The sequence below is a fragment of the Ictidomys tridecemlineatus genome, chromosome 6 (assembly GCF_052094955.1).
Source record: "Ictidomys tridecemlineatus isolate mIctTri1 chromosome 6, mIctTri1.hap1, whole genome shotgun sequence".
NCBI lineage: Eukaryota > Metazoa > Chordata > Mammalia > Rodentia > Sciuridae > Ictidomys > Ictidomys tridecemlineatus.
The window spans coordinates 14,777,241-14,791,856 of record NC_135482.1 but is presented as its reverse complement, the minus strand read 5'-3'; positions in this window follow the sequence as shown (position 1 = coordinate 14,791,856).

Sequence of the window (14,616 nt, the reverse complement as noted above, 5' to 3'; positions counted from 1 at the left end):
ATGATCTTCATTTTCATCCATTTACCAGCAAATGCCATTATTTTATTCTTCTTTATGGCTGAGTAGCTCTCCACTATGTACTTACACCACATTTTTTTTGATCCACTCACCTATTAATGGCCATCTGGGTTAATTGCAAAACTTGGCTATTGTGTACTGTGCTGCTATAAATATTAGAATGGCTATATCACTATAGTAGTCTGATTTTAGTGCTTTTGGATAAATATCAAGGAGAGAGACAGCTGGGTCATTGGGTATTTCCATTCCTAGTTCTTTGAGGAGTCTCCACACTGCTTTCCATAGTGGTTGCACTAATTTACATTCCTACCAGCAACATGAGTTTACCTTTTCCCCTGAATCCTTACCACCATTTATTATTATTTGTGTTCTTGATAATTGCCATTCTGACTGGAGTGAGAGGAAATATTAGTGTACTTTTGATATGCATTTCCCTGGTTGCTGGAAATGTTGAACATTTTTTTCATATACTTGTTGGCTATTTGTAATTTTGCTTTTGAAAAATTCCTATTTAGTTTTTTTGCCCATTTATTGATTGGGTTGTTTGGAAGTTTTTTGTTTGGGGTTTATTTGTTTGGCATTGAGTTTTTTGAGTTCTTTATATATTCTGTATACTATTCCCCTGTCGGAAGAGTAGTTGGCAAAGAATTTTCCCATTTCATGAACTGTCTCTTTACTGTTAATCATTTCCTTTGCTGTGTAAAAGCTTTATAATTTGATGACATCCTACTTGTTCTTGGTTTTATTTCTTTGACATTGATGGAGTGTTGATCCCATGTTTTCTTCTAGCAGTTGTAAGGTTTCTGGTCTAACTCCTATGTCTTGATCCATTTTTATTGACTTTTGTTCAGGATGAAAGATAGGGATCTAAATTTATTCTTGTATATATAGATATTCAGCTTTCCCAGAAACATTTGTTAAGAAGGTTGTCTTTTTTCCAAGTTGTATTTTTGGCTCCTTTACCAAATGTCAGATGGCTGTAAGTATGTGGGTTTGTCTCTGAGTCTTCAACATTGGTCTTCATGTCTATTTTGATGGCAGTACCACGTTGTTTTTGCTATTATGGCTCTATGGTATAATTTGAGATCGGGTATTGTGATGCCTCCTACATTGGTTTTCTTGTTCAGAATTGCTTTGGCTAAATTTTTTTTTTAAAAAAAGGATCATATTAAATGTATGTATCACTGTTGGTGGTGATGCAAAATGGTGTAGCCACTTTGAAAATCAGTCTGGAAGTTCCTTTAAAATGTCAATCATAGAATTATCCTATCACCCTGCAATTTTACTCTCAGGTGTATACCTAAGAGAAGTGAAAACACATGTCCACACAGAAGCTCCAACATGAGTGTTCAGAAAAGCATTATTCACAATAGCCAAATGCTCATCAATTGATGAATGGGTAAATAAAACATGGTAATCCATACAATTGAATATTATTGGGTCATCAAAAGGAATGAAGTATTGATACTACAATATGAGCAAACCTTGAAAACATTATGTTAAGTGAAAGAAACAAGTCACAAAGATCATTCATACAAATTGTCCAGAATAGGTAGATCTAGAGTGAGTGATTGCCAGGGGTTGGTGGGAAGGTGTAAATGAGGAGTAAATGCTGATGGGGTTGGGAGGGGACAGAAAAGAGATGATGGATATGTCTAAATTTTTTTTATATTGATGGAAGCACTAAACTGTGAATGTAATGAAAACTATTCAACTTCATACTTTCAGCGAGTGTGTTATATCCAAGTGACTTATGGCTCAAGAAAGTTATTTTAAAGAAAAAAAAGTACAGTGCTTAGGATCAGATTGACAAGCAAATTGATATTGTTTATCAATCACATTTAATTACTTGGATGGCATATGTCACCTTTTCTGTAGGATACCTCTTATTTTCCCTTCTGAAACACAACGGCTGTAATACTGTTGGAGAAGAACCAAATGCACACCATTTCTTAATTTGTAGGTTTCATGTGAAGGAGCCTCCATTACCCCCATCCCTCCCAATGCACCATCAGCTAAGCCAATCAGCACACACTAGTCGCTGGGCAACAGTGATTGGTTCAGAGATAAACACAAGCCACACCCTTGCTGAAGGCATTGGCTGAAAGAGAAGCATATGGCTCAGGTTAGACCAATCAGAGCTAATAAGACTCAATGCCAATGTTTTCATTTGAACTGTTGGAGACCCCAAGCATTTTCTGGGGCAAATCTGAATGGAGGTGGACTGGAAACAATTAGGAGTTCCTTGCAGGTGTGAAGAGAAAAGCAACCTAGAATTAAATCCTGGCTACATATTATTTGAGCCCTCGTTTCTACTGTACCTGCAACTACATCTTTCCTTTGGATTTTCTCACTATAAAAACTATTCATTTTCCTTTTCTGCATAAACCAAAATGAGTTGGGTTTTCTCTCTCTTGTAACAAAAGGAATCCTAAGTGAAAGAACTGGAGAATGCCTTTTCTAAGCACTGTCTGGAGAAATGTGCAGACACAACCAACTAGAAAGATCTATCCTTGGTATAAGTCCAGCATTCAGAGGGGAATGTTGGCACCTTTGTTACATAGTTAAGGAAAAAAACCCAAATGTTTGTGGCATTAAGTGTCTGCTTTTAATACCACAGATTATTGATAATCCGTCAGACACTATTCTCTATTCCCACAAGAGAAAACAAATTTAGAAATATATGCAACTCTCATTGCCCAGAGTGATGCAGTTGGCCAATTTTCTGTTCCCAGGATATCGGGAAAGGGAGATCCCATCTGATTTGCAAAGTAGCAGATCCTGGGAACACTGATATGCTGATCAGTTTTCAGAATACCAACCAAGCCTCTGGCCAAAACTGGGCTTCCATGAATCAGTTACCTTTCTGATGAGTATTTAGTTGCACTTGAAGGATTGATTCCCTCCATACAAGAGGGAGCAGTGGTAATACATATGAATATACTCACCCTATGAGGAGATTTATATTAAGCTAAATACCTGAAGCATTCTTGATACCGTGAAACCCTAAGTCCCCAAGTGAACAATGGAGGTTTTATATGCACCATGGAAAATAAAACACTTCTAAAGCCTTCTTTGAGGCCTGAAGTCCTTGGTCCTATTCACCTTTGGGTTTGGGGTCGGACTTACCTTTGGGATTTGAAGAATCTGAGCCGAATTTGTCAGACTTCGGGCCCACAGCCTCTTTATTATCACTCTTTATCTTCCCCTCTAAAAGAAACCCTAAAGGTTAAAAAGTCTATTCCCCCAGTGCTCTAGCCAACCCTAGAAGATTAGCCTTTAAAAAACCAAACTCAAACATTAAAGAGAATCCATTAACTTATTAATGTCTCCCAGGGATGGCAGAACCTTCAGGCAAAGCTGAACCCAGCACTCTGTACTTTGAAATCTAGAATTGATTCTCTTCTGCACACCTTTAAGCTTATTTGTCTCTTTTCTTTGACCTTGGCTCCATTTTCAAGGAGACTCTCCCCTCATGGCATCACAGCATGACTGGAAAGACCCCCGGCCCCCTCTATCCCATCCCAAAGAAACAGAGGAGGTGTCCAATATTTCCAGCAAAATTCCTAAGGTTCCCTTTGATGGGACTGGCTTCGATCCCATGCCCATATCTGGACAATCGTGAGAGCAATGGAGAGTCCCCTCAGAGTCCCATAGTTAAGGAGGAGGAGGAAAGACTAGACCTCCAGCCCATGGCCCCAAAGAGCCTTGCTCTTTCCTCTCTCTGTTCAACTTACTCCAAACCAAAACTGAACCAATGTCACCATGCCCTTTTCTGCTTCTAAAGTTGCAGGGAGAAAAGACAGAAAGGCTCTACAGGTATGTGGGGGAAGGTAAGTTCCTTGTACACTCCGTTCCTCGGGATCAGACTTGAGGATTTTCAGAAACAAGCAGCAGAAGCAGAGCCACAGGAACCCACTCTGTAGAGCAGCACGCTCATCCCAGCCAAAGAGAGCAACACAAAACGAGGGCGGAGTGCACAGAGGAGAAAGTTCCCCCTTGGTCCCTGGGGCCATCTCCAGACTTGAGGGGAGAGGCTGGGGGCCAGAACTGCTTTGCCTTTGTTCCCAGCTCTGCACCAGACTCTTTGCTTTTCATTGTGGTCCTGTGTGATTTAAGAAGCCCGGTCAAAGCTCTTGGATGTGGTTAGGACATTCATGCTCCAGTGATAAATAATGTGACCAATGTGTATGGCCTAGAGTCAGTCACTACATTATCAAAGAGCTCCCTGGAAACTGGGGAAATGGTGGAGGCTTGGTTTTTCTTTTTCTTTTTTTCTGGCCTCTGCTTGGTTTGCTTATGTATTTATTTTCTAATCCACTTGATGAATTGATTTCTTATCCCTTTCCAAGCACTTAATACCACCCTAGGAACTGACATCCATCCCGTCTTTGGAACCAGATCTTTTCAATGCGCCTGTACAATGCAGCTTTGATCAGCAGCGGAGTTGAAAGAACAGGAATGAAGGACGCTAGGCCACTTCCCATTCTTTTCTCTCTGCCGACAACGTCTCCAGGCACATTTTTTCCCCCCAACAAAAATCTCCTGGTTGACTTCAAAGGCAGCTCTGCATCCAGAAAAGATAATACTCATGGGGAGGAAGACAGAGAGAGGAAGGAGTCGGTGCCTAGACAGCGAGGGAAGTGGAACAGATGGGAGTGGAGCCCACTGTCTGAGCATGGCTTGTCTCTGGGAGGCAGGCCCGGCAGGAGGATGTGGCCTCCATTTGCAGGAGGCACTGGGTAAGAACTCAGTGGTCCTGCTTGTCTGTGCTGGGTCTGGACCAATCTGCAGGGAATGGGCTTCTGGTTGTTTCTGGAACAGCTTCTCGGGTTTACCCCCATTTCTGCTGTGGTAGTAAAGAGCTGAGCTTTGAAGTCTGGATGGACGGTTCAGCCCTGACATGTTTTAAGTGTGATCTGTGGAGCAGATCTGTTCACCTCTCTCAGCCTGGGCCCTCTCCCCTCCTCCCCTCCACTAGTTGAAAGCAATGTCCTTGTCCTTTTACTGCGGTCACAGCAAATGACAATCTCAGAAAGGGTGACTGAGCATGCTGCTTCTCAAAGGGAAGACAGAGCTGTCCCCACCAGGACTGAAATCTTCACCCTCCCTTGGCAGGCGGGGAAATGGGAAGGGAGAGGACTCTGCTCAAAGACAGCCAGATCCCAGGCTGTCGAGGGGTGGAGATGCAGGAGGTAGGAGAAGGCAATCGGCCAAAGGGAAGGGTGCGTGGGAAGGTGCACTCACAGATGGGCAAGAATGGAGGTCGCCCAGAGATCAGAGCAATGACCTTCAAGTACCACATTCTTCTCCATCACTAGGAGCCAGAGGAGAAGAGTACCCTACACCAGATTCAGGGCTCCCAGTCTGTCCACTTGGAAACAGCTGGGAAGCAGACCCCCGCAGGGACTTGAGAAACCACCAGTGGCACCAACTGGCTGCCTTTGCAGAAAACACAAACCAATGTCCATTCCCTTCCTTGTCTTCTTCCCGCCACAGCCAAAGTGGGTCGGAGATAAAGTGACCAGGGTCTAGGATATGAGGATCCTAAAAACACTTTACTGGTTTCTTAGAGTCCTTAGGATGCACTAGGTTATGTAATGCAGGGCACTCAGAGCAATGCAAGATACAGGGGGCCTGCGCGAGAGATGGCAGCTACCATTAGCACTTCAAGAACCCTCTATTTGCTTCCATTAGAAGGTAAGCTCCGATGTTGTTTCCTCTTTCCAGCTCACATTTCCTATGCTCGCCTTCTTTGTTTCGCCTGGTGGCTTTTCAAGTACCGCAGTTGACAGTGTTTTCTTTTCCACTGTCCTAACCTCGTAGAACTTGGCTTTCTGACATCATAAAAGCCCTTTGTGCAGGACAGCCAATTATGCACCAGTGGCTGGAGAAGCCTCAAGGGTTTATGTTTCCCACTAGTCCTCCAAGCAGGATGATAGTGCTTTCTGGAACCACGTGGCGCCATCTGTGTTAGACCCTCCAACAGAATGATTCACAGACCTCTCTTCACAGGTACCTTGCCCACTTTGTGGGTTCAGTACGGTCTGTCACACACTGACTTCATTTTCCATTTGTCACATACCTGGAGTCTCGGTGCCCGACCTCTCAGCTGTCATCCCGTGGTTCCTTGGCAATTGCCAACTGGTTTTTCATATTAGCCCAAGAAAAACATCATTAGGAAGGGCGAGTCTGTGGCCAAACCCATTGCTTAATGGTCTGCAAAGTCAAACAAATACATCGGAGGTGTCTGAGCTGAAGTCCCCTCTGCCAGCAAGGAAAGTGAAACCCAACTCTTTAAACATGGAAAATGGCAGGGCCGCTATGGCCACTATGTTTTCTCTACAGAGTCACTTACAGGAATGTTTTTTCCCTCAGATCTCCTGCAGGGATGCTCTAGAAAGAAAGATCACTTCCTCTGCTGGGCAAAGCAGTTGGATTCTGTTTTCAGTAAAATTTCCATTCCTCAAAAAGTCATCTCCTCCTCCTCCTCCTCCTCCTCCTCCTCCTTCTCCTCCTCCTCCTTCTCCTCCTCCTCTTCCTTCTCCTCCTCCTCCTCCTCCTCTTCTTCTTTTTTTGTGTGCTATTTTATTTTATTTTTTTAACCATACGATTTATTTTTATTTTTTTTTAGTCATACACGACAGCAGAATGTATTTTGACATATAATACATACATGGAATGTACCTACATCAATCATATTGTCTGTTCTATTCTGCTGCCCTTCCTATCCCCCCTACTCCTCCCCTCCTCTCCCATCCTTTCTCTCTATCCAATCTAATGTGACACACTTTTTTTTTCTTTTTCTCATCACAACATCATACATGTATTCTGTATAACAATGAGGGTCTCCTTCCATCTTCCATGCAACTCCCCTTCTCCCTCTTTTTCCCCCCACCTCTCTTCCCTATCTAGAGGTAATCTTCTTCTCATGCTCTTCCTCCCTACCCCATTTTGAGTCACCCCCCCTTATATCAGAGAAGACATTCGGCATTTGTTTTTTAGGGATTGGCTAATTTCACTTAGCATAATCTGCTCTAATGCCATCCATTTCCCTGCAAATGCCATGATCTTGTTATTTTTTTGTGCTGACACTCTTTCTTCTTAACAGAGCTGCAAAATGAAGGAATTTGGCAGCATGGGCTCCTGTGACCCTATCTCTGCCCCCTCGGCACCCCCACCTTCCATCCCCATTTCACCCCCACCCTTCCCCCTCACTGCACTGCCCAGTTCCTCCCTCGCTGTGTTTGAACGGGGGTGTCCCTCCAAGATCCACCTGTGGGGAACCCAATCCCCAGGTCAATCAGGCCACAAGGGCTCTAGACTCATGAATGAATCCTTATCCTGTGAAAGAAAGGAATCTGAGAAATAAGCTAGCTCCTTTTGCCCTTTGTGCCTTTCTGTCCCCTCCACTGAGTGAAAGTGCAGTGCCCATTCCCTCTGGAGATGCAACAGCAAAGGACCAAATTAGAAACAGAAATCAAGCCTCTATTAGACACTGAACCTGCAATCTCTTGACCTTGACTTTACACCCTCCAAAAACAGTGCGTGGGAAATAAATTTCTGGTTTTTTAAATGAATTACCCAATCTTGAATATTTTGTTATAGCAGCAAGAATGGACTAAGACATACCTTAATAACCCCTACCTCCAGCACCCCACTTTTACCACTATCACCTCACCCATACTTTCACTACTACTACCTTCCCTACATCACCCCCACCTCCACCAACTCACCCCCACCTCCACCACCTCACCTCTATCTTCACCACAATATCCACCATCACACCCCTACTTCTACCACCTGCCTCTATCACTCCATGCCTATTTCCATCACCTGACCCCTACCTCCACAACCCTGCTTTTACTTCCACCACCTCACCCCTCTATCCATCACCCCATCCCTACCTCTACCCCCTCACCCCTACTCTACCACCTCACCCCTACCTCTACTATCATTCACACTTACTTTCTGTCATGCAGCCCACAGCCAAATAAGTTCCCTGCAATAGGAACTTTTGCAAAAACTCAGGCTACCATCAAATATCAACATTAAAGCAGCACATCATAAGTTTGAAGGAAGATGAGGTGTGCCAAGAATTTTATATGCAAGAAGTTGTCCTTCAAATTCAAAGACAACAGCCAAGTTGAAATATACCCCCCCACACACACACACACACAAACCCTCAGGGAATATAGCATTAATGAATCCTTGGAAAGAAACACCAAAGACTTGCCTAATCAAATCCAACCAAAGGATGAATTAGAATAAAGAAGTCAGAAAAAAAAATTGAAAATCTTTTTAAAAGAATAGGCCAAGACCATTTATATATTAAAATGAAAAACTAAATCTATTTAGCTACAGTAATTGCAATTTAAAAATAAGATGATGCCTGGCAGTATAGCTCAGTGGCAAAGCACATGCTAAGCATGTACAAACCTTCTGTTTGATTCTTACAACCAAAAGTAAATAAATAAATAAATAAATAAGAGCACATAATCGTATAATTAAAATTGTGAAACAGAGTATAGATGAAGTAAAAAATTCCTGATTTCCTAAAGTGCCGTATTAGGGAATTTATGAATATATTTACATTTAAAACTCATTTTTAGAAAATAGAATAGCCTCAATTGGTTGACTTTTTAATTTTTTTTTAGTTGTCAATGGATCTTTATTTTATTTACTTATATGTCATACTGAGAATTGAACCCAGTTCCTCACACATGCTAGGCAAGTGCTCTGCCGCACCCCCAGCCACTGGTTGATTTTCTTAATAATCTTTAAGTTTTACGATTAGTAAGCTCTTTCTGGAACTTATTACTTTTAACTTATTAGTTTTAAATAAGTATGTGAGGTTCTAGTAATTTCATCAGTTTACTTCAGTGACTAACAGATTATTTAATACTTTTTGCTTTTAAAGACATGCATAGAATATTCATATTTTTATCTCTTTATATGCACTATACGGAAGAGAGAGAGAGGATGGAACTACAATCACAGATGTTACAGATGTTAAATTACAATCACAGATGTGATGAGGCTGGGGATCTCCTTCAGCTTTCTTTTCACTTTTCTGTGTTATATGATGTGTTTTGATTATCAGAATGATCAAAACATTATTTACAAAAACAATATTATTAAAGCACATTAAAATGCTGAATTTGAAGCCTGTCAGGCTCCTCAGATCTCTCTCTCTCTCTCTCTCTCTCTCTGACAGGCCAGAGGGACCCTAGAGAGGGACAGGAATTGCCAGGATGAGGGATATTTCATCAGAATGCTGTCTCTTGGACTACTTTCTCTCTGTACCAAAGATGGGTTTCCTAGCAACCCAACTCATCAACTCCCCCTTGCAAGTACCAACAGGGACCTGGAAAACTTAATGTACCATGTTCTCAGTTGCAGGAAACTGGCATGAGCAGAAACATCTACTCAGAGGTGAGAATGACTAAATCCACCTTCTGAGCCAAACATGAGAGAACAACTTAGCCCTTAAGACCAACTCCTTTATTCTTGAACTTTCAATTCTTTCTCTAAGAATTTAAGAAAAATAAATTTCCAGAGGAAATCAACAAAAAAAATGGAAGAAAACTTGCTTCAACTAAAATCCAGTGATACTAGTGGCCTTTGGGCTTCACCATCCTTGAGAGAAGTGAAGAGAGCTCAGTACCTATTGCTAAGGTGACCTCCCTAAGTTACAGATGCCCAGATGTTCTGGGCAACGGAGAAGGAAGAGATGTGGGTGGTGGCAGCCAAAGCAGCCATCCAGGAAGAACTTCTTAATACATTACTCCCATGGAATTCTAACACGAGGAAAACAACTACTTTTTATGCACACAATAAGCTTTTCATGTTCATTGCTTCACCTTTAATCTTCACGGCTCCTTTTAAGGTCAGTGCTACCATTAAATCTGTTTTGCACAAAAGGAAAACAGTTTAAGTGTCTCAGCCATGTTCATGCAGCTAATATTGAGTGGCCCCGGGATGTAAGAATAGGTGACTAGCCAGCTGCTCAAGATTGATAGCATTTCTTGTTTTCTTAAGGATACATATTTAATTGTATATAGGTATTTTATATCAAAACATCATGGGTATACCTCGATAGTGAAATGGTCAGACAAATTATCTGTCATCTCATACTTTTTGTTTGCATGGCAAAACCACCTAAAATTTACTCCTTTAGCAAACATTCTAAGTTCAATACAATATGATTGTGTATTTGCTTCCTGTTGTACATTAGATCTCTGTATTGTCCATCCTACATATCTACAACTTTGTACCCTTTGACCTCCATCTCCCTATCCACTCCAACTCTGTGATGTTTTATTCTTTATCTCTCTGTATTCAACATTCTTGGGTTACCTTTGCTTTTTAAATGTTTATTGATGCATTATAATCATACAAAATAGTGGAGTTTGCTGTTTCCTATTTGCATGTGCACACAATAAACAATATAATTTGATAATATTTCTAAAAGAGACAGGACACCCAGAACTGATTTAAGTCAGAGAGAAGCAAAATGGTAGCTTGGGTCCAATCATGGGAGAGTCTGGATTTGGGCAACTAAATCACAGAGTCTGGAAGTTCTAAGGGGCATCAGGACAGCCACAGTGAGCATAGGTGTGGGCCCCAGTCCTATGCTAAAGCCCTGTTTATACCGCCTAATAGGTCAAGGAAAGGTACTCAGGATAGTGTATAGGCAGTGGGGTATCAGAGATACACCCAGCTGCAGCCCCAATGGGGCAGGGGCCACAAGGCTACATGAGTTAAGAAGCATCTTACACTTTCTGGAGATGCAACCTCTTTAGTGGAATTCAACACACACCTGCCTTATATCAAATTAAGCTTTAGACCAAAGACATAAATCTAAGACAACTGAATGCTTACATTAGAACATGGTTGAAGACAAAACTGTTTTATACATAGTATATTTACACCAATTCATGTCTTCATCCATGTACTTTGGACAATAATGATTATCACATTCAACCATCATTAATTACCCCCATGCCCCCTCCCTTCCCCTCCTACCCCTCTGCCCTTTCTAGAGTTTGTCTGTTCCTCCTATGCTCCTGCTCCCTATCCCACTATGAATCAGCCTCCTTATATCAAACAAAACATTCAGCATTTGGTTTTTTGGGATTGGTTAACTTCACTTAGCATTATCTTCTCAATCCTTAGCAGGAAGAGTAAAGCAGGTGGCATCATTATACCAGACCTTAAACTATACTACAGAGAAATAGTAACAAAAACAGCTTGGTATTGGCACCAAAACAGACTGGTAGATCAATGATACAGAATAGAGGACACAGAGCCTAACCCACAAAATTACAATTTTCTTATATTAGACAAGGGTGCCAAAAACATGCATTGGAGAAAAGATAGCATCTTAACAAATGGTGCTGGAAAAACTGGAAATCAATATTGCAACAAAATGAAGCTAAACCCCTATCTCTCACCATGCACAAAACTCAACTCAAAGTGGATCAAGGACCTAGGAATACAACCAGAGACCCTTCGTCTAATAGAAGAAAAAGTAGGCTCTAAATGCGTTCTCTATCCATTTGCCATAGTTACTGTGTCCACCCCGGCAGGAACTCCCTCCCTGCTGCTTGATCCTGAGACCAGCACTCCTGAAGCTAAGAGTAGCCTCCAGCATCTTTCACTCTCTGGGTCTGAAGGACATCTCACATCTATGCTAAGCAGGGCCTTCACACAGCATTTTCCCTCTGTAGCCACTGCTCCGAGCATGGAGGAAACCAGAAGTCACTCATGAGAAGACAACTTGTACTGGGGGATGTCCTGGCTCCAAGGCCACAGACTTCCATGGTGGCAGTGCACTGAGCAACTCCAGGAAGTGCCGCTGACATCATCTACAAGGTGAACTGTGCCTCTCCGAGCTGCGCAACATGGTGGCCCAACTTCCTGCCAAATTCTGCAAAACCAACCCCCATTCATCCTTCATGGCTCAGCTCAAGTGCTGTACCTTCTTTGAACTCTTCCCTGGCATAACACCCCAAGGGGTAATCATGATATGAATGACGACACTCGTAACTATCATTTTCTGCACTCTGGGTACCTGCCAAGCACTATGCTCGACATCTTCCACGCTTTATTAACCTCCTCTCTTTACCACTGTTATCTCCATCTTATCAATTATGAAACTAGGGTTTAAAAGCTTAAGCTCCTTGCCCCAAGTTCCCAAGCCCATAAGAGCCAGGATGTGAATGGGTTCAGGAAGGCCACGTTACCCATGCAGTCAGCTTTCCACGCTCCAGCTCCTAGTGCCTCACCACTGCTGGACTCTCCCCTTCTCACAACACCTGCCACACTTAGTGACACTCCCTTGCTTAAGATTTGCCTTTGACTAGATAGTGAACTCTCTGAGAAGAGCCCCTGTCTTGTTCCTACCCTGGGCATCTATTATAGAGTCAGGATTCAATGACTCTGTTGAAGCCATGTGTGCCTGTGTGATGGAGGGTCACTTGGCGTGGTTTCTACCCTGCTTCCCCTGTAGGCTCTGCCCCTCAGTGTGCCTGAACACAAGGCACAGAATTTCATCCAGATAAGCTCAGGGGGCGACACAGGGCAGGAAGAAATACAGCAGGGATTTCAACATCATCTTGTCCAAGTAATTGCTAAAGGGAGCCCGATGTATCAACTAGTAGCTTTGAGGCCAGTAGAAGACTTAGTGGCACATCTCAGAGCCAGGAAGCACTTGTCCCCTTACTTGAACTCCCTCCTGCTGCTTAATCCTGAGACCAGCACTCCTGAAGCGAAGAGTAGCCTCCAGCAGCTTTCACTCTCTGGGTCTGAAGGACGTCTCACATCTAAGCTAAGCAGGGCCTTCACACAGCTGTTTGCATCCCTGCTCAAAGCACAAGCCTTGAGATATGATGGTCAAGTAATTATCAAATTCTATTAGCAAAAACCCCTCTTCTTTGGAAGCCCAATACATGGACCAGATAAAAGATGAATGGCTGAGGTTGAAGTGGGGGATCAAGGGGAACATAGCACCCCAGCTCAGTCTTGCCTTCGCCATAGCAGCTACTTAGGCACCTCTATGAAACACAGCTTGGGGTGCTGATATAGGCCAGCCTGAGAGCTTGTAAGTGGAGAAAGAGCAGATCAGAGGTGACTAGAGACTCACTCAGGGTCACAGAGCACCTGTGCTTCCTGCTCTTCAAATTCTCCCTTGTATGCAAGGTGCAGAGAGGCCACCATGAAAATGGCTGAGCCCGACTCCTCTTTGTTCATCAGTGGGACAGAGTGTCCTCCTTTGCCCTTGTGTCCTGGGGAATGTTTCTAAAGCATTCCAATAGGTGGTGAGGATCTCCCAGCACAAGCTCCTCTTGGAGACCTGACATAACAAACCGTCACAAACCAGGAGGCTGACACAGAAAGTCACACTCTCACAATCGGGAAGCCAGATGCCCAGCTCTATCAAGGTGTGGGCAAGGTGATTCCCCTGGAGGCTCAGGTGAGCCATCCATGCCTCTCTCCCAGCTGTTGGTGGGTGATGATCCTCCTTGTCTTTCCTTAGCTTGTAGTCACATCACTCCAGTGTCTGCCTGCAAGTCCACATCCCTGTCTTCTGTGTATGTCCCCATGGGTCCCCTCCTTTTCTCCTAAGGGCCCATCCTCAACCTAGTATGAATTTATACGGAGATCCTTAATTGAGTCTATTTATAAATGTATTTTATACTATTACTATGCAAACTATCTTAAGGAAGACGAAGTGATATACACGCAGCCTGAAATAGGCTTTTCATGCTGCAGTTGAAGAAGAGTTGATCTCACTCATTTCCGATTATCCTCACCCCACCTTTCTGTGGCTGAACAGATAATGTAAGCTACTGACCATTTCCAAGAGCTTCCTGCCTTCTGGGTGCTGTTTTAAATGCTTCACTTCAACCAGCTCCTGGAGGTAGGCACTACAAATGGCATCGCTATTATCATCTGATTTTGCAGTAAGAGGACGTGAAGCACAGGGCACCTGCACATTGTCCAAGATCACAATCTTGTAATAGTAGAATAGGATTAGGACCAAGGAAGTCTGTCTCAAGAATCTGAAAGTTTAACCATCCTGAGATCTATTTCCAGGGACATCAGAGAACTCCCAGTAAGTATCTTGAACTGGCTATTTGATCTGATGAAATGATTCCAATTATCTGATTGATCTAATTCACTTAGATTAAAAGAGTGGGACAGAGTGGGCTGCCTGAAGTCCTGCCAACAGCTGAGCTGGTCTCTGACAAACCCCCAGGAAGCCCACCTGGGGCCAGGTTTCCTTCCTGACTCAAAAGAACAGAGACACCCAGATTGCAGTAGGCTTCTTGAGTGCCCACGGATCTGCATGTTAATTGATGATTGGGCTTAGAACCCAGGCCCAGGGTTAATCCACATGTCCATCTGGGGAACTCTGCAAGGCTCTGGAAGAGCCCAGCCACAGGTCCATGGATTAAAGACCTGCCCTTATTCCTGGAAGAGTGGACGAAAAGAACTGAGGACTGAGGACAGACCTCACGATTTCAGGATGGAGATTCTTGAGCCAAGGACAACAAACACGACTCCCCTTTCCTGGGAACTATCCCATCACAG